The sequence below is a fragment of the Vigna angularis genome, chromosome 8 (genome assembly GCF_016808095.1).
Source record: "Vigna angularis cultivar LongXiaoDou No.4 chromosome 8, ASM1680809v1, whole genome shotgun sequence".
NCBI lineage: Eukaryota > Viridiplantae > Streptophyta > Magnoliopsida > Fabales > Fabaceae > Vigna > Vigna angularis.
In genome coordinates this window covers 26,361,526-26,381,949 of record NC_068977.1, presented here as the reverse complement: position 1 = coordinate 26,381,949, position 20,424 = coordinate 26,361,526, and the positions used below count along the sequence as shown (strand labels likewise).

At 37.0% G+C, this 20,424-nt stretch overlaps 2 long non-coding RNA genes across 2 annotated transcripts; both read left to right on the top strand.

Annotated features, from left to right (window-relative positions):
- Nucleotides 1-9,057: 9,057 nt before the first annotated feature.
- Nucleotides 9,058-11,195, top strand: LOC128193590 (uncharacterized). The gene is made up of 3 exons (XR_008244921.1): nt 9,058-9,128; nt 9,242-9,305; nt 11,105-11,195. It is a non-coding gene; the product is annotated as an uncharacterized LOC128193590 (long non-coding RNA).
- Nucleotides 11,196-16,802: 5,607 nt separating this feature from the next.
- LOC128193565 (uncharacterized) lies at nt 16,803-18,940 on the top strand. The gene is made up of 3 exons (XR_008244888.1): nt 16,803-16,873; nt 16,987-17,050; nt 18,850-18,940. It is a non-coding gene; the product is annotated as an uncharacterized LOC128193565 (long non-coding RNA).
- The last annotated feature ends 1,484 nt before the right edge of the window (nt 18,941-20,424 follow it).

Genomic DNA, 20,424 nt, shown 5'->3' with positions numbered 1-20,424 from the left:
GTTATAAAATTTGTTCTGAAATTTGATCGTGAAGTTTTGTTCAGAAATTTGATGATATGTGTTGTTTTGGATTTGGTTTGGTTTGGTGGTAATTTGATGCACTAAGTCTATAGTCATTTGGGCAAATTGGTATCCCAGTTGTCATTAAAACTTGTTTTTAGACCTAACTATTAGTTAGTGATACTAAATTGGTCATTTGAATAAGCCTTAAATGCATCAGATCAAAGCTAGACTATATTAGATCAAAAATTGGACTGTTGTATTTTCTAGTATGGCGTTGAGCCTCTGTTCCACCATTGAGTGATCAGACCTGGCGTTGATGCTCTTTTTTGTTAGAGTTTTTGCACTAAGTGTTAGCTTGAGCATCAATGTGTTGTTCTCTGACTTTTCTAATTCTTTGTCTTTTTGAAGTGATTTACTTTTGTATTCTATGCATGTTTGCTATAGATTAGGGATTTATTATGGGACTTGTGCATGCTTAATATGTATGATGTCATTTCTATGGATGAAGAATGTGATTTGAGATGTTGTTAAGAGAATTTCAAGGAAAAATTATGTAATGTGGTAATGTGAGTGTATGCATTGACATATGGAAAGGTTAGCAAGGAAGTATCTTGAACTGTAATAACTATTAACACTTAAATAAAGTAGAATGAGTTTTGTGGTAAGAGTGGTACGATGAAGGGAACTAACCTTGTAGGTGGTATGGTGATAACCCTTTTTGTTTATGACTCTAGAGAGTATAAATATCACTACAAGTGCACACCTACAGTGAAGCCCTGTGTCAAAGGCATGTATCCAGATAATTGAGTTCGTGTAAATTGTTGTATGGATGTATGAATCTGTGATATGTTTGGCATGTGTGATTGATGAATGGATACATTATAAACGTTTAGAAAAAACCTTTTGGTACATTAGCTTACTCTTTCATTTGTGTTGTTGTTTATCTGTCTTTCTTGTTTGTAATGATCATTGTTATCAATAAAGCATTGTTGCTTTGAAGTGATTTTGATGATGATACACTTGAAATCTTCAAGAACCATATTATAAATGTTAAAAGCATACATTGTAGAATTCATTGTATAGGAATCATTTTTGCAATTATAAAGCACTTAGGAGTTTCATAACTTAGTGTTTCATTATGTCAATAATCAATTATCACAGGGGATAATCAATTATCACAAGCCAAAACAGAAAAGGATTGGTCGCGAAAATAATCAATTATCATAGGGGATGATCGATTATCACTGCAAGTTTAATATTGTTCAGGGTTTGTCAATAATCGATTATCACTAAGGATAATTTATTATCACATTTTCTAAAAACCCATAACGGCCTGAAATAATCTATCACTTATGATAATCGATTATCACTGATAGTTGGAAGCATGTTTTTCATTTTCTGACCCTTGGTCTATATATACAACCCTCCTAAACCTTTAAGAAGTTAACTACACTACTTGAGAGCATAGATCAGTCTTGAGGAAGTTTTCTGAGTTTAAGTAAGAGTTCAATCAAGTCTTGTAAAAAGGAGAAGCTTGTGTTTAGTGCGTCTAAGGTCCAAGTGGTTCTCTTCAAGTTGATTGAGCTGGTTTCTTTCCATCGTGTGTCGAAGGAAAATGTATTTTGTTCCTCATCTTTACATTATTCTGATTGTAAACTGAAACTGAATTTTAATGAAAAGATAAATAACTTTTTATAGTGATTAACGACTGTACGTAGAATCTGTTGATTCGAACCAGGATAAAAATCCTTTGTGTTTTTCTTTATCCTTATAATTTTTGTTTATTAACTGTTCCGTAAAATTATTGAAAGAAAATCATAATTCTTAAAAGAACCAATTCATCCCTCCCATCTTGGTCATTGATCGTTTTGACGCTTTTAAACATTCTGCTGCGCGATATCAATCTCAACAATGATCACCTTAATAGTGTGAGCAAATGAAAATATTCTAGTTGATCTAGAGTAGGGGAGGGAGATGTCACAACATAGTTAGGTTTTGTTTTATCATGTATAAGCCTTCTTTCTTTGAAAATTTTAGTTCCCTATTAGTGTGTATATATAACCTGCCATACTCACTGCATACTTTATGAATGACTGTAATATAGTAGTTATATTTCTATCTCTTGTTTGTTGATTATCATTTGTATAACTTTTATTTAGTAATCTTACACTATTAAATGACATGTTACAATACAACTGTTAACTTAATATTATATATCAAGAGTAATGTATTTTTTTTTTAAAGTTTATATCAATTCATCCATAAGTTTAAGTTATATAAATATATAGACTAATGATAGGATATCACACTTTGACATTCACCTGACACACGGTATAAGGGTAAAATGGTCATAAAAAAGTGAATTTTTGTATATTTTTAAGAAAGAAGAGAGTAAAAAAATAAAAAAAAGTAGTGTCAAACAAATGTAAAAGATTTATGTGTGTCCAAGTATAATTTTTCAAATATATAATAAGACAATAATACTTTTCTTATACACAATATTTATGACATCTTACTATCTCAACGTTTCTCTTAAATTAATAACAAAATGTGAAAATTAAAAAAAAATAGAATTCATATATATTATATCTCTAATTAAAACGTATAGAAATAAAGAAATAAAAGTTTCAAAATAAAATTCTTTTACTATAAAATGCTGTTTACAATTATAATAATAAAATTACAATAAAAATCAAAGCAGCTATTTAAAATAAAATTAACTTAAATAAATAAGATGGATGGTCACAAATATTTCTTAAGTTATTCAAATTGAGAATTCTTTTATCTTCAAATTCATATCGGATCATCATGTGAAAACCCTTGAAGTACTATAGAAAATTTTACTCACAAATATAGAAAATTCATATCGGACCAATGCATAGTTATATCTCGATCGAAGAAACCATAAATTTTACTCGCAAATACAACCATTCTATTTTTTAAGCTTTCTTTTAGTGTAAAAATGATATCCAAAACTATATATAAACTCTATCAAATTTATTTATATCACGTCTAAAACCTAATAGAATTATCTAGGAATTTGTATCTCGACTTCAAAATTTATTTCAGTAATTTAGTGTACTAAAATAAAAATAAAATATACGTTTTGATAATTAAAGATTATGACTTAAGTTTTAGATTTTTGTTAGTGTAATGTTTGAACTATGTTTTAGATACGATTTCTTAGTGTGATGTTGAAAAACAATATATATATATATATATATATATATAACATAAAAATCTTAATAAAAGTGAATTAAACAAGTCAATAAAAAAAGTAAGAAAATCTAATATTCATTTATTTCAATTGTTTATGAGGTTCACTTTCATATTATTTTTATTACGTTTATACTATTTTATGTGAGCGTTATTTTATTTAGATAGTATGATGCAAGTAAATAGAAAAGACTTTAGCAATCCCATTCCATACGTGAAAAGTTTTATGAAGTGCATTGGTCCCTTATATCACATTCTACAGAAAGAAACAAAAAAGATGCATTGGTCCCTTATATCACATTCATGTTCAATCCACCTCAACTCAATTTAACCATTCAATATAAACCAAATCTAATTCTTTTCCCAAATTCCAATTTATTTTAATTCAAAATAATTAATATTTTTTATAACCGTTAAACTTCAAAATACTTGTATTCCATTTCCCCTACAATTACTAGTTCATACCGAATATTGTTATACAATTTGGGAAGTTCTCCATGAACCTATAATGTAAATATAAACTCATCCATATATATAAATTTTTTCGAGTTACTAAGAATTTATATAGAAATAATTTGGAGAGATGATTAAATTTAGAAATGAATAATTAAATAAATACAATTTAAATTTAAATTACGATAAATATTTTTACTTTTTAAAATCAAAAAATAAATTATTCTATTTTTAGTGCATTTGTCATGTAATTATGAAAATGGAAATCTTATTTTATTTGATATTATATAGTATATTTGCTTAAATAATTATAACCATTAATAAAGGGATACACCAGTTTTTTTGTCCATACATTTATTTTATGATTATAACCTTAAAATTGTGATAATTATTTTTACTTATTTTACACATCATTTCACAAGTGATTATGAAATTCGACTCTTATTTTATTTAGGATTATAAATATATATATATATATATATATATATATATATTTAAAGATATTAAAATAAGACCAATAAAAAAAACGTACAACTTTTTATAGTTTAATAAACTCTTTTACAGATAAATAACGAAAAGATAAATAATTATTTAGTACGCGTATTTTTAATTTTACTTTTTACATTTTATATTTTCATTATTGATTATTATAATAATATTTGTATAAAAATTTGATCATGTTCATTATATTTTACTATCATAAATTAATTTGAACACATTAAGGCAACAATATGCGTGTTTCCGATAGTTTTAAAAGAAAATGGATAAGGCTACCGTATTCCAACACTCTTAAACATGTCTAAAACATTAATAAATTTAAATAACTAAATTATTATAATATAAAAGCAATATAAGAAAATAGGCTAATATATAGAAATCTATACTACTTTAAACTGGAAAAGGTTTATTGTAATTATAAATATTTAATTGTAAACTAATATTAATACTTATTTTATTTTGTTATTATAAAAAGTATTAACCATGTAATCACTAACTTACATATTACGAATTGTGTTGTATTTTTCTTACAATTTAATATCCATACATAAATAATTTTGAATTTATATACATATTACGAATTGTGTTGTATTTTTATTATTATTTGCTTGATTATTAAAACCGCAAACATTGAGAAAGACTGTATATACTATATTTTCCTGATAGCTTGATTCCACCGTGTCTTGACTCCGTCAAATACGAACAGTACTGTTATTGTCCAACCAGTCCTTAAACTGTTCTCTCATTACCATTGATGCAACCTGCAAATATTCACTTCCAATATTCATGAACAGTATATGTTCCTACTAACCATTATGATAACTTTTAAAATTTAAATCAGAGACAACGTAAGACTATATATCATAATATTTCCCGCCTCACCTCACTAAACATAGCAATTTGGAGTGATCATACATCTGAAAAAGTATATACTAAATCATATTATCTACTCATAAACACAATATTTGTAAACATATGTAATCGACTTAAACGATGGTCTGAATATGAAAATGTTGTCCTCGGATATTTGCTTTTAATTCACGTCCAAATTTTGATTTGTGTTAGGATAAATATTTTCTGAACATCAAGTTTATAATTTCAAAATATGATATTATTTCTTTTAGTCTAAATATTTCATATGATATTTTAGTTTAATGTTTCAAAAGAAAATGTTACAAACAACATAAACATCGTAATAAAAGTGAATTACACAAGTCGCTTATAAAAGAAAAATATCTTATATTATTTGTTTTCAATTGATTATGATATTCAAATCATATGATTTTTATTACGTTTATACTATTTTATGTGAACATTATTTTATTTAGATAATATCATGTAACTAAATTAAAAAACTTAAAAAAGACTTAGCAATCCCTTTCCAGATGTCAATTTTTGTGAAGTGCATTGACCTCTTATATACGTGACATTCCACAAAAGAAACAAAAAGACTTGTAAATTGTATGGTGGAATGGTCCCTTATATACCAATTTTTTCGAACCAAACAAAAAGATTTTTAAAATTGGGTCATCTCATTGACGAAATAGAACCACGTATGCCATACATTTCATATTCAACCCACAATAAAAAAAAAAATACAGATTTAGCGTCAGTTTTACTTAATGTTTTTTTTTAAAGTCCACAATAATTAATCAATAGTTTTGAATTTGTGTCGTATTTGTTATAGATGCTAAGTCGTCATGCATGCTCTCTCTCACCCTTCTGCATCGTCATACAAAATCTTAAGGATTTATTCGCTGGATAAGCTAACACACAGATAACAATTTCTACGTCTACAAGGATTACTACGCTTTTAAATTAGGGCGTCCCATGTACAAATCAACCATCACTCTAAACTAGAAGAACTGAATTTAAATCATAATTTAATTAAGGTTTAAACATCTTCGTGCTTATTCAAAAATTTCAATTAAGTTATCCGATTTTAATTAGTCCCAATTGCATTTTTTATTTTTTTTAAATGTAATACAATTTTGGTTATTTTCATTATTATAGGTTAATTTATGTCGTACATGTTAGTTTGTAATTTTTAAATCTTTATTTACTTTTTTAATTTTCCATCTGCTGAATGAGAGATCCTGTCACATCACTACAAAAATAATGTGATGTAAGAGGGGTTTATTTCCTGCGGTTTTAAAATCTCCTAAAAAATTTTGACGGTTTTACTAAAACATCAAATAAATTAAAAATATTTCTTTCTATTAGAAAACTTTTCGACGGTTCAAATAGAAACCGCCTGGTGAGGTGAAAAAACTTTTTTTCTCCCCTTAATTTTTCCGCTTATATTTTTCATCTGACTTTCTTTCTATTTTTTCATCTTCTCCAAAAAAAAGTTGTTTGATTTTCTTCTCCTTCACGACTCTGTAACCAACAGAGAAGGCCAACCATCACATTTCTGACCTCACCGGCACCGTTCCGTGGAGGTTTCGTTCTCTTAGTTTCTTTTTCCCAAATTGTTTTTCATCTAACAATTTACTTTGCAGTCTCTCTCTCAATCCTATCTCTAACCCTAACACCCAACTTTCCAACCTTCCTTTCAATCCTTCATCTCTCAGGTATTTCCCTATTCCAAAACCCTAGTTCAATTTATTCACTCGATTTTCATAATATTCCGGTTCAAGTTTGATTTAATTGACTCCGTAATTCGCCGATAATGAGAGAAACCAAAGACGAAGTATACGAGGAAGAGCTTGTTAACTACGAGGAGGAAGAAGACAAGGCTCCCGACTCGGTCGGAGCTAAGTGTACGATTTTCTTAAGTCAAGGCATAATAAATCTACGATTGACTTTTTTTTTTAGGTATTAATCTTCCCTTTTTCTCTAATTTCTCTTGTAGGGCTATGTTGGAATTCACATGATTTAGAAACTTTCTTCTGAAACCAGAGCTACTTCGGGCTATTGTAGACTCGAGATTTGAGTATCCTTCTGAAGGCAAACTATCTTTATCTTTCACTTACAGTTATTGCTTTTCTAGGTTGTGGTCGGGCTGCTATTATTAGGATGATTTTGGAGCATTTTAGACTTGTAATGGTTATTATAGCTATTGTTACGAAACATGTAATCTGCCTTTTCTTCTATCATGAATTTTTTGACGCCCTTAATTTGTTTCCTCACCGTCCCTTCCAAATTTGGATTTTGGGGGTTTTAGTTTATTTCCTACGTCGTTGCATTTGGTAATAAATGGAAGGAGGTGCATCTTTGTTTATCTATGACTGCCAATTGATAATAAATAATATAACTTGTTTTTGAATTTGGCATAACACTATGAGGAAAAACAGATTGTAAGTCCCCTGGAATCTGTTTGAACTTTTGATACTCTAATTCTTGAGGACAGTAAAAAATGAAGTAGATCCATTCTCATTCAGCAAGTTGTGAAGTTTGATTGCAGTGTTGGAAGATGCTAAAAATATCATTTTAGATCCATTTCTTCTGTTCATGCTGCGGTTAAGAGTCACTCTACACACATCATCTCTCAGTAAGTTCACTTCTAGAATTCTTTTCATATTCTACTTGTGTTTCACTTTTATTTATTTGACATGTCCTCCCTTTCCAGATGATATATTAATTGAAAAAGGTATTCTTCTACCTCCTGAGGATCTAAGACTTTCAATTTGGAAAGATTTTTAAAAAAGGTTTAAAATGTCGGAACAATCGGTACCATTATAGAGTCGCGCAACGAAATAAAATATTCGGAAAATGTGTTACGGTCACAAATCAAGTTTTGATGGTCCGTTTTAGAAAAATAATTTTCTTAAAGAAAATTTATCAAACAATTGATATGCATAAACAGTAAAGAGTATAAGGAATAGAAAAATTGACACACTGAATTTTTATCCTGGTTCGATTCAAAAGAATCTACGTTCAGTTGTTAATCACTTTTCACTAAAAAAACAGTTTACCAAATTACAACAAGAGTGAATAAAAAACAAAGAGATAAAACCTTCCTTCAACCAACGAACCGGAAGCAAGCAATCTACAATTTCCTTCGACTGACGAACCGGAACAATGCAAAACAGTTCTTCCTTCGACCAACGAACTGGAAGAACAGCAGCGTTGCCAACTCGAAGAGAATCACTCCGACCTTTGACCCACAAAGCGCGAGTTTCTCCTTTTCACGAGACTAGGTAGTGCAATGAACTAGCTTTTGGAACTTCCTTCTGTATTCTCAAAAGCTCAGAGTTGCCTTCTAAACGTTTTGGTAGAACCTTATATAGCCAACTATTCTGAATTCGCAGAGATGAATTATAACTGCACATATAATCGATTATTGTTAGTGATAATCGATTATTTGAATCAATTACAAGGTTTTTCAAAAGTGATAATGTGAGGACTCAAAAAAAAAAAAAAAAAAAAAAAACGTGCGTCCACGTGGCGGCAGGAGAGCGCGCCACGTCAGCAGTCTGCATGGCCGACAACAGTGCCCGACAGCCACTGACGGACGCCAGCTGCTGCACGACCAGGTGAGTCAGCCGCTTCAGTGGAGCGCCGCTTCAGTGGAGCGCCGCCTGCCAGCCTGTGAACGTGCGTCTGGTGTAGTGGAGTACACGTGGCGAACGCACAGTGGACGTTCGGTAGTGGAGGACGGCCTGTCGGCCAACTGAACGAGCGTCCGCGATGGTGGAAGACGCGTGGCAACAGTACAGTGGTTGACCGTCCAGAGTGGGTTGGTGTAGTGCGTCCGGCCGAGCGCGCACTGGCATAGTGGAGACGTGCGTTCGGTTGAGTGGAGCACTCACCTCCTAAATTAATTCTGATAGATCTCTCTCTTCACCCTCTTTCCTTCAGTTTCTCAGACTCAATTCTCTCCTCCTTCTCTGTTCACTCTCTGCACCCTTCTCTCTCTAAGAAACCACCACTGCACCTCCTCCGTCCACACTCCGGCAAGATTGAAGGACGCTCGGCGTAGGAGTTCCAGAGAGAACGTTCGACTGGTGAAGCTGGTAGGTTCTTCCTTCCTCTCTGACGTTCGTCCTTAGCTGTGTTTGAGTTGTACGTTCGTATTTCTTAGAGTAGAGCGGTTCTGATTTTTCATTATTGGGGTTCGTCTGAACAGTGGATTAACGAGCGCTTGTTATTGGAATTTGAGTAGAGAATCTGTGAACGTTCGTCATTTCCGGGTAAGGGAAGCTTACTTAATTTAACTGTTTTGTTGTATGTGTGGGTGTGAACGTTCGTTATTTTACTGTATAGATGCATGATGAATGACGAAATGATGGTATGAACGTTCGTTATTTCACTGTATGATGTTGCCATGACTGATTTGCATGAACGTTCGTTATTTTGAAAGTATGAGAATATTATATGTTGATTTGGATGCATGAACGTTCGTTACTTGGATGAAATGAAATATATGAAAGTACATGATATGAATCGTTTGAAAAATGAGATTTTCTTTATGTGAACGAGTGGAACTATGAGAAAGGAACTGGAAATGAAAAATGAATTGTAAGAGGACTTTATGAACATGTACGTTCGTACTGAACAGTCATTTACCGTTCGGTTTTCCCCTAATAAAAGGTTTGAAATGTTGATCCTGTCATTTTAATAAATCCCTGTTTGAGGACGAACGTCCTCGTCCTAAATTGCCATGCTTGAGCGTTCGGCCAAGCACTGTTTTGATCTTCTCTTTGTAATTCCCATGATATTTTACGTTCGTTACTGGGACGGTCTCTGACCGTTCGGTGTTTGTTGGTCAACATGATAAATTCCCTGGTTGAGGACGAGCGTCCTCACCCTAGAATGCTCTGTTTGAGCGTTCGGTTTGGCACTGTAGAAATGTTGTACGTCTGATAAACTTCCCTCTTTTTTGTACTTGTATATATATACGTAGCAGTGCATATTTCCGTTCGTATTACTTCTCCAAACTTCTCTTAGTTTATTTTTCAAGATTTTCAATCTGAGTTATTGAACGTTCGGTCTTACACCAGACGTTCGCCCAGAATAGCGTTCGTTCAAATAGTGCTCGGCCTCGAGCGTTCGTCCTAATAGTGCTCGGTCTCCAACTGAGCGTTCGTCCTGATAGTGCTCGGTCTCCAACTGAGCGTTCGTCCTAATAGTGCTCGGTTTCCAACTGAGCGTTCGTCCTAATAGTGCTCGGTTTTGAATTGAGCGTTCGTCCGAATAGTGCTCGGTATCATTTTGAGCGCTCGTTCTCTTTTCCCACTAAATAGCGTTCGTCCAGTGAACAGTATTAGACTTGGACATTTCTGAACTTAAACCGTTCGTTCTTTGATTCGAACGAGCGTCCTTTTGGTCTCACTTACAGCGTTCGTCCTCGGTCTTTGGGGACAGAACGTTCGGCTTTTTGTCATTTTGTTATGAATGATGAAAATGATTATGAATTGATGAATGATGAACAGTATTTGAAATGATATGGAGTATTTGAGATGATATGAAAGTTATGAATATTGAACGAGCGTTCCAGGCAGGAACGACTCATGGTTGAATGTTGAAAGTTGTAAAGTATGACTGTGGATAGTTAATGCTGGCTGTTCATCCTGATGTTCCGTGAGTGCTCGTTCTCAAGTAGAGGACGCACGTCATGCGTGGGAACGGCAGGAGGTCCTTAGTCCATAAGTTAACATGGGCGACGTAAGAACGGACTAACCTCGGGTGGCAGCTGATGAGGATGCCAGTTACCACACCACCCGGGTGCGTGAACGCCTGTAACTACGCAGATTTCATACAGTCCGGACAGTCAGTCGTGTTGAGTTTTATTTTGTACATGCGTTAAATTATGTGATGTATGATGAATGCGTACGTTGATATGTATGTGTGAAATGAACTGTTTGCTAGAAATTATATGTTGATGCATGAGTTAAATTACGTAAGCTTACCCTTTCGTTTCCTTGTGTTGTCCATTGTACTTGTACGTCCGTCTTGTCATTGCAATGATCATCCGTGTGGGTGTGAGCAGAGGGAGATGAGCGTTTGGAAGAAGCATTGAATGAAGAGAGCCTGGTTGATGTTGAAGTGAAGATCGAGCAGTGAGATCGCTCGGCCAGTATTGTATTTTAGTTTAATTGAGTGGTCGTTCGACCATCTCTTGTTTTCTTTTGAGTTAATTCGACCGTTCAGTAATTATCCTGTGTAAACCGTTCGGTCAGGTTTCTTGTACGTTTATCTTAAATTTGTAAAACTCTTATGTGTGACGCGACTTTTGCACATTCGTCCGTTATGTTGGATTTGTATTCAAGGACGTTCGTCCTTGAGCGTTCGTTCGGGTTTTATTTTGTTTTTAGTTGGAAAACTGTATTGAAATATTATTAAATGTGATTTTCTGATTTTATGGTGTTATGCTGTATTTTTGGGATGTCACATTAGTGGTATCAGAGCAGTTTTGTCCTCTTAAGGACACTGTAGGTTATGAGTACACTGTGTTTTTGCTGTGTGCTTAAATTGCGTTCAATGAGTTATTTTCGACTCTTTCAACAGGGCTAACGTTCGTTTCTTTTCTCTGTTTCTCAGAGAACCAATGGCACCTAGACTTCCCCCTCCTCCTCCACCGCAGACCAATGAACATGATGTGCCCAATAACACGAGGCTGTTGGAATCTGTGATCGAGAAGCTACAAGAGCAGAATGCTGTTCTGATGCAGCAGAACGCGACTAATTCACAAAATTTGGAAGCTGCTCGCGCCAATTCTGAAATGACTCAGAGGCAGCTAATGGAGATTCTTGCAGCTACCAGGGGTACACCCGGAGCATCTACTTCAAACACCACCCATCAGGCTGAGTGGAGTTTGGAAAATTTCCTACAGCATCGTCCTGCAAAATTTGATGGGAAATGCCTTCCCGACGGAGCTGATCAGTGGATAAGGGACATGGAACAGATTTACGATGCCAAGGAATGTCCTAATGATCGAAGACTGGCATTCACCGAGTATTTGTTGACTGGAGAGGCCAGTCATTGGTGGTCGACTGCGAAGATGATACTAGCAGAATCTCACAGCCCTATTTCCTGGAAAGTCTTCAAGGAAAAGTTTTATGAGGAGTATTTCCCGGATAGTGTTCGATTCGGCAAAGAGGTGGAATTTCTCCAGTTGGTACAAGGTAATATGTCTGTTTCAGAGTACACCAACAGGTTCAAACATCTGGTTCGCTTTAATACCCTTGCCACCAGTGAGGTGTGGCAGTGCAGGAAGTTTGAAAATGGACTGAGAAGTGATCTTAAGGTATTGATATCCAGCCTCTGCATTAAGTCCTTTCCTGTTATGATTGAGCGAGCAAAAGTGTTGGAGAAAAATATGGCTGAAGCAGAACGTCAGAAGAAGCAGCAACAACCAACTAGAGGGCCGATCATGTCCAGGCCGAATATGAATCGGGACAGGTTGCCGTATGCTCGTCCAGCACAACCATCTAATTCTCAGGCTATGGTTGTTGCCGGACAATCTGGACAGCACGGATCAGTCAAGTGTTTCCAACGTGGAGGACCACATTACCGGTCTTCATGCCCTCAGTTATTGGGAGCAAAGTCTTGCACTCGTTGTGGAAGGAATGGTCACACAGAGCGCGACTGTAATATGGGCGGACGAGCGCCAATGAGGCCGCCAAATGCTGGAAGAATGCAACAGGGAAGGGGTGGACGAGCACAGGCTGTTGGTAGAGTTTATGCGATCACGGCCACGGAAGCTGCCAGTTCAGGTACGCTCGTCACTGGTACTTGCTCATTACATGGAATGCCTGTTTGTGTGTTGTATGATTCGGGGGCAACACACTCCTTCATTTCGAAGGCGTGTGTTGAGAAATTGGGATTAGCCGAACGCGAGATGCAGTTCGACTTGGTAGTATCAACCCCAGCAGCGGGTGAGGTTAGGACGTCTACTGTATGTGTTAAATGTCCTATAGAGGTTGAAGGACGTAACTATAAGGTAAACCTCATCTGCCTACCCCTAAAGGATTTGGAAGTGATACTAGGAATGGATTGGTTGGCTGCCAATCGCATTCTCATTGACTGTGGTGCTAAGGAATTGGTGTTTCCAGACGAGTACGAAGTAGAACTATCAGTGACGCTCGGTCAGCTAAAGGAAGACATCGTGGATGGTGCTAGTTGTTTTCTGATCATGACGCACTCGGACGAACGACTTGAAGGTTTGAATCATGAGCGATCGCCCAATAAGTCGAGTGGAGAACGATCAGTTGTGGATGAATTCCCTGATGTATTTCCTGATGAAGTGCCTGGATTACCTCCTCCGCGCGAGGTGGAATTTACTATCGACTTAGTGTCGAATGCGGGTCCTATCTTTATTGCACCATATCGGATGTCGCCAGCAGAGTTAGCTGAACTCAAGGAACAGATAGAAGAGTTAATGGACAAGCAGTTTATCAGACCAAGCGCATCACCTTGGGGAGCGCCAGTACTCTTAGTGAAGAAGAAGGATGGCAGTTCTCGTCTCTGCATTGATTACAGGCAGTTAAACAAGCTGACCATCAAGAACAAGTATCCTTTGCCTCGGATAGACGACCTACTGGATCAATTACATGGCGCGACCATATTCTCGAAGATTGATTTACGGTCGGGATACCATCAGATTCGGGTAAAGGAAGAAGACATCCAGAAGACGGCCTTCCGATCTCGTTATGGACACTACGAGTATGTAGTGATGCCATTCGGTGTGACAAACGCCCCAGCAATATTCATGGACTACATGAATCGTATCTTCAGGCCGTATCTTGATAAGTTTGTGGTTGTATTCATTGATGATATTCTTGTCTACTCCAAGAGCTATGAAGAGCATGAGGATCACTTGAGGATCGTTCTAGGCGTGCTAAGGGAAAAGGAGTTATATGCCAAATTCTCTAAATGTGAATTTTGGATGAAGGAAGTGCCATTTTTGGGACACGTGGTTTCAGCTGGAGGAATCTCAGTGGATCCGGCTAAAGTACGAGCAGTGTTGGAATGGGAGAGTCCACGTTCGGTAACTGAAGTTCGCAGCTTTGTGGGACTCGCAGGCTACTATAGACGGTTCATTGAAGGGTTTTCCAAAATAGTGGCTCCGCTTACTCAGCTGACCCGAAAGGATCAACCGTTCGCTTGGACCGATCGGTGTGAAGAAAGTTTCAAGGAATTGAAGAATAAGTTAACAAGCGCCCCAGTATTGGTAATTCCCGACGCGGCTAAACCATTCGTGGTGTATTGTGACGCGTCTCATCAAGGTTTGGGTTGTGTACTCATGCAAGAAAAGAGGGTGGTCGCGTACGCTTCTCGGCAATTGAAGATTCACGAGAAGAATTATCCAACTCACGACCTGGAATTAGCAGCAGTCGTCTTTGCTTTGAAAATCTGGAGACACTACTTGTATGGGTCGACATTTCAAGTATTCAGTGATCACAAGAGTCTCAAATACCTGTTTGATCAGAAGGAGCTGAATATGAGACAGAGACGTTGGTTGGAGTTCTTAAAGGATTACGACTTTGAACTACTCTACCATCCGGGAAAAGCAAATGTTGTAGCAGACGCTTTAAGCAGAAAGGTAGTTCACGTCTCCTCTATGATGGTCCGAGAGTTGAGTTTGGTAGAAAGTTTTAGAGATCTGAGGTTACAGTTTGACTTACAACCGAATTTTATCAAGTGTTGTACTCTTAGAATCTCCAGTGACGTATTCGACCGGATCAGAGTGAAGCAACGAGAGGATGAAGAGTTGGTGAAGATCTTGAGCGCACTCGGTACAGATCAAGCAAAACATTTTAACACTGGAACTAATGGTATGCTACGCTACATGAATAGAACGTGCATTCCGAATGATGGCGAGTTGAAAAGGATTATTCTTGAGGAAGGACATCACAGTCGTCTTAGCATACATCCTGGTATGACTAAGATGTATCAAGACCTCAGGAAATCTTTCTGGTGGCCGGGAATGAAGAGTGATGTCGCACGTTTTGTGGCATCTTGTTTAACATGTCAGCGAGCCAAGGCTGAGTATCAAAGGCCTGGTGGATTACTTCAGCAGTTAGAAATCCCAGAATGGAAGTGGGACAGTATTGCGATGGATTTTGTGACTCACTTACCTCGCACAGTCAGGAATCATGATTCCGTATGGGTAATTGTAGATCGACTGACGAAGAGTGCTCATTTCCTAGCAGTCAACCTGAAGATGTCTATGACGAACCTGGCTAAGCTTTACATCAAGGAAATTGTTCGTCTACATGGAGTTCCGTCCAGCATTGTTTCAGACCGAGACACGAGGTTTACTTCTCGGTTCTGGCGATCATTACAAAGTGAGCTCGGTAGCAGACTTCACTTGAGTTCGGCCTATCATCCTCAGACGGATGGTCAGTCCGAGAGAACCATTCAGACGCTTGAAGACTTATTGAGGACGTGTGTTCTAGATCACATGGGCGTCTGGGATGAAGTCTTGCCTTTAGTGGAGTTCACCTACAACAACAGTTTTCAAGCCAGTATAGGGATGGCTCCTTTTGAAGCTCTGTACGGGAGAAGATGCCGAACGCCCTTGTGTTGGTTTCAGGAAGGGGAAAAAGTGTTAACAGGACCAGAGCTCATTCAGCAGACGACTGAGAAGGTGAAGATAATTCAAGAGAGACTGAAGACGTCCAGGAGTCGACAGAAATCTTATGCTGACAAGAGGAGAAGACCCTTGGAGTTCGATGCAGGAGATCATGTCTTTCTTAGACTACATCTGACCACTAGTGTAGGGAGAGCCATCCGACCAAAGAAGTTGTCTCCCAAGTTCATCGGACCTTATCAAATCTTGAGAAAGATTGGGCCAGTTGCGTACGAGTTGTCTTTGCCACCTCAGTTATCAAACTTGCATCCAGTCTTTCACGTTTCTCAACTCCGTAAGTACGTATCCGATCCTTCTCATGTATTGGAGTTGGAGAATATTCGTCTTCGTCAAGATCGTACGTTGGAAATGCAGCCGGTACGCATTGAAGATAGCGACACCAAGTACTACAAGAGGAAAGCCGTCAGATTGGTGAAAGTCGTCTGGGACGAGAAGACGGGAGACTCTACGTGGGAAGTGGAAGATGCTATGAAAGATTTATATCCCCATCTGTTCGAGACTCCGTCCTAATTTTCGAGGACGAAAATTTTTGTAGTTGGGGGGAATGTGAGGACTCAAAAAAAAAAAAAAAAAAAAAAAAAAAAAAAAAAAAAAAAACGTGCGTTCACGTGGCGGCAGGAGAGCGCGCCACGTCAGCAGTCTGCATGGCCGACAACAGTGCCCGACAGCCACTGACGGACGCCAGCTGCTGCACGACCAGGTGAGTCAGCCGCTTCAGTGGAGCGCCGCCTGCCAGCCTGTGAACGTGCGTCTGGTGTAGTGGAGTACACGTGGCGAACGCGCAGTGGACGTTCGGTAGTGGAGGACGGCCTGTCGGCCAACTGAACGAGCGTCCGCGATGGTGGAAGACGCGTGGCAACAGTACAGTGGTTGACCGTCCAGAGTGGGTTGGTGTAGTGCGTCCGGCCGAGCGCGCACTGGCATAGTGGAGACGTGCGTTCGGTTGAGTGGAGCACTCACCTCCTAAATTAATTCTGATAGATCTCTCTCTTCACCCTCTTTCCTTCAGTTTCTCAGACTCAATTCTCTCCTCCTTCTCTGTTCACTCTCTGCACCCTTCTCTCTCTAAGAAACCACCACTGCACCTCCTCCGTCCACACTCCGGCAAGATTGAAGGACGCTCGGCGTAGGAGTTCCAGAGAGAACGTTCGACTGGTGAAGCTGGTAGGTTCTTCCTTCCTCTCTGACGTTCGTCCTTAGCTGTGTTTGAGTTGTACGTTCGTATTTCTTAGAGTAGAGCGGTTCTGATTTTTCATTATTGGGGTTCGTCTGAACAGTGGATTAACGAGCGCTTGTTATTGGAATTTGAGTAGAGAATCTGTGAACGTTCGTCATTTCCGGGTAAGGGAAGCTTACTTAATTTAACTGTTTTGTTGTATGTGTGGGTGTGAACGTTCGTTATTTTACTGTATAGATGCATGATGAATGACGAAATGATGGTATGAACGTTCGTTATTTCACTGTATGATGTTGCCATGACTGATTTGCATGAACGTTCGTTATTTTGAAAGTATGAGAATATTATATGTTGATTTGGATGCATGAACGTTCGTTACTTGGATGAAATGAAATATATGAAAGTACATGATATGAATCGTTTGAAAAATGAGATTTTCTTTATGTGAACGAGTGGAACTATGAGAAAGGAACTGGAAATGAAAAATGAATTGTAAGAGGACTTTATGAACATGTACGTTCGTACTGAACAGTCATTTACCGTTCGGTTTTCCCCTAATAAAAGGTTTGAAATGTTGATCCTGTCATTTTAATAAATCCCTGTTTGAGGACGAACGTCCTCGTCCTAAATTGCCATGCTTGAGCGTTCGGCCAAGCACTGTTTTGATCTTCTCTTTGTAATTCCCATGATATTTTACGTTCGTTACTGGGACGGTCTCTGACCGTTCGGTGTTTGTTGGTCAACATGATAAATTCCCTGGTTGAGGACGAGCGTCCTCACCCTAGAATGCTCTGTTTGAGCGTTCGGTTTGGCACTGTAGAAATGTTGTACGTCTGATAAACTTCCCTCTTTTTTGTACTTGTATATATATACGTAGCAGTGCATATTTCCGTTCGTATTACTTCTCCAAACTTCTCTTAGTTTATTTTTCAAGATTTTCAATCTGAGTTATTGAACGTTCGGTCTTACACCAGACGTTCGCCCAGAATAGCGTTCGTTCAAATAGTGCTTGGCCTCGAGCGTTCGTCCTAATAGTGCTCGGTCTCCAACTGAGCGTTCGTCCTGATAGTGCTCGGTCTCCAACTGAGCGTTCGTCCTAATAGTGCTCGGTTTCCAACTGAGCGTTCGTCCTAATAGTGCTCGGTTTTGAATTGAGCGTTCGTCCGAATAGTGCTCGGTATCATTTTGAGCGCTCGTTCTCTTTTCCCACTAAATAGCGTTCGTCCAGTGAACAGTATTAGACTTGGACATTTCTGAACTTAAACCGTTCGTTCTTTGATTCGAACGAGCGTCCTTTTGGTCTCACTTACAGCGTTCGTCCTCGGTCTTTGGGGACAGAACGTTCGGCTTTTTGTCATTTTGTTATGAATGATGAAAATGATTATGAATTGATGAATGATGAACAGTATTTGAAATGATATGGAGTATTTGAGATGATATGAAAGTTATGAATATTGAACGAGCGTTCCAGGCAGGAACGACTCATGGTTGAATGTTGAAAGTTGTAAAGTATGACTGTGGATAGTTAATGCTGGCTGTTCATCCTGATGTTCCGTGAGTGCTCGTTCTCAAGTAGAGGACGCACGTCATGCGTGGGAACGGCAGGAGGTCCTTAGTCCATAAGTTAACATGGGCGACGTAAGAACGGACTAACCTCGGGTGGCAGCTGATGAGGATGCCAGTTACCACACCACCCGGGTGCGTGAACGCCTGTAACTACGCAGATTTCATACAGTCCGGACAGTCAGTCGTGTTGAGTTTTATTTTGTACATGCGTTAAATTATGTGATGTATGATGAATGCGTACGTTGATATGTATGTGTGAAATGAACTGTTTGCTAGAAATTATATGTTGATGCATGAGTTAAATTACGTAAGCTTACCCTTTCGTTTCCTTGTGTTGTCCATTGTACTTGTACGTCCGTCTTGTCATTGCAATGATCATCCGTGTGGGTGTGAGCAGAGGGAGATGAGCGTTTGGAAGAAGCATTGAATGAAGAGAGCCTGGTTGATGTTGAAGTGAAGATCGAGCAGTGAGATCGCTCGGCCAGTATTGTATTTTAGTTTAATTGAGTGGTCGTTCGACCATCTCTTGTTTTCTTTTGAGTTAATTCGACCGTTCAGTAATTATCCTGTGTAAACCGTTCGGTCAGGTTTCTTGTACGTTTATCTTAAATTTGTAAAACTCTTATGTGTGACGCGACTTTTGCACATTCGTCCGTTATGTTGGATTTGTATTCAAGGACGTTCGTCCTTGAGCGTTCGTTCGGGTTTTATTTTGTTTTTAGTTGGAAAACTGTATTGAAATATTATTAAATGTGATTTTCTGATTTTATGGTGTTATGCTGTATTTTTGGGATGTCACAGATAATAGATTATCCTGTGTAATAATCGATTATTCCAGAGCAACAAGGTTTTTCAGAAGAGCTCAGGATAATCGATTATAACTTCTAATAATCAATTAAATGCATAACATTTCTAAGTATTACATGTTCAAAGTCTTTACTAATACAGTTATAATCTACAAAGTGCTTTTAAAATAATTAGAATAACATATCTTCTTGCAGCATCATCAAAATCATTTATCTTCAAATTAACCAATGCTCTTCATTGGTAACATAAAAATTTGACCTACAAACTGCCACGGTGAGGAAGAAAGGGACTGTCGCGATGCCTCAGATGAAATTGAAATGGAAAATCGTTGAGCCACCGGGATGGAGAGGTAAAGCATCTCTGCATTCTCATCAAAGATTCACACTCACGAGAATAAGTCACCGAGTTTATTGTTGTTCATAAAACAACTCAAAATCTGTGAGAAACAAACAATAGGATCTTGTTTTTTGTTTCATTATTGGTGTTCACTGCTACATCTATCTTATCTATTCTTCGTACAATTTCTTATTTATGTACATATTCATTAATTTCGTTGTGGATTCGTTTAGCTTGAGGAAGGACCCTAATATGATTTACTGTGAAATTTGTTCCTTTCAGCCAATGGAAATTTATCACGGACTTAATTAGGTCTCAATGTTGCAAAGACCAATGTCTTTTTGGATTCCTCTGGCAAGCACAAGTTTTCTATCACAAAAAGAGTAAGTTATAATGCTTTTTCTCTAGTATTGGTCTCAGTGTAGTATAAAATTTCAATTATAAATAAGAAATTATATAATTTACTTTCATTTGAATAATAAAATCATATTATACATATTAATATACATTTACATATACTTTTCAAACAAAATAAAACAATCTTAATATATTTAAAATGAACATTAAAATTTTAAATAAATTGTTATTATTAATAATAATTTAAATTTGTCTAATGATTTTTTTAACATATTATTCACTAACTATTATTTTATGTTATAGGTATTTGATTAAGGAAGCATATGAAATGAAAAAGACAAATGAAGAATAACAAGATTCTAATTTTTAATTTTTATCATTGTTATTTAGAACATGTATTTTTATTTTTATTTTTAGGATTAAACTTGTTTAAGTTGTATGATTAACATTTATAGTTGATTTTATATAATAG